Here is a 995-nt window from a genome sequence, read left to right on the forward strand (position 1 = left end):
ATCGCTGCCGACGAAGCGACAGCGAGACGACGACGTGCATGATGCTGGCCGGCAAAGTGACCGTGATACCGGTGGGCAGTCGCACGACGAAAATGAGGACGGTCGCGACGGAGACAACGAAACCAAACACGAGGACCAGCAATCCTCACGCCCGGAGCGCCGCCGATCGTGGTATACCAAGCTAGCAGCCGGGTACAAGAGGCCTCGCATCAAGGCGGTGGCAACGGCACCTCCGTCCTCGGTTTCCAGCTTGCAGCGATTCACCGTCATTGCACTCCTCATTGCCGTTGTATTTCCCGCTTTCAATTATCGCAGTGGTTCGAAGAAAGTTGAGGTCGGCGTTGAGGCCGGCGTCATTCAGACCAGGCAGACCAGCCCAACCGAAGTCTGCACACGATGGGCGCATCAAGGCAAGTGTCCCGTGTCATATATGCCATCCTAGACTAACATGACCAGTCGCTCAAATCAATGGAACGCTGTACATATATGGCGGGCAGGCCAAAACTCGCGGTGATCAGGAGTTCAACACGTGGAGTAAGACACGCCACACCATACAAGCCTGCCTATTCATCTCTGCTGACCATATCGTAGACAAGAACTTTCTGACGCTGGACTTGCAAAATTCCTGGGGCATTGACGAGCCGAAACTGACTGGGCTTGAGATCCCCGATGGACCCCCAGCCGTCTCTCTCGGCTACCTCTGGCAGGACTACGATAACTTGTATCTCTACGGCGGACAATTTGCCGACAATGTCGACGATGGCAGCGGCGAGCCTCAGTATGCGACACCCGACCCAATGGCATTGTGGCGATACGACATCAAGAACAAGGAATGGTCCAGCTTTGACGACCCTCGCACGTCGGCGGGCAACTACTCGACGCAGAGCGACATTCCTGTCCAGCGAGCCGCCGAAGGTGCTGGTCTGTCTGTCCCTGAGCTTGGGCTGAGCTGGTATTTTGGAGGCCATCTGGACGTGGCTACGACCCGCGGCTGG

Source organism: Verticillium alfalfae, genomic scaffold, assembly GCF_000150825.1.
Source record: "Verticillium alfalfae VaMs.102 supercont1.7 genomic scaffold, whole genome shotgun sequence".
In the NCBI taxonomy this organism is placed as follows: domain Eukaryota; kingdom Fungi; phylum Ascomycota; class Sordariomycetes; order Glomerellales; family Plectosphaerellaceae; genus Verticillium; species Verticillium alfalfae.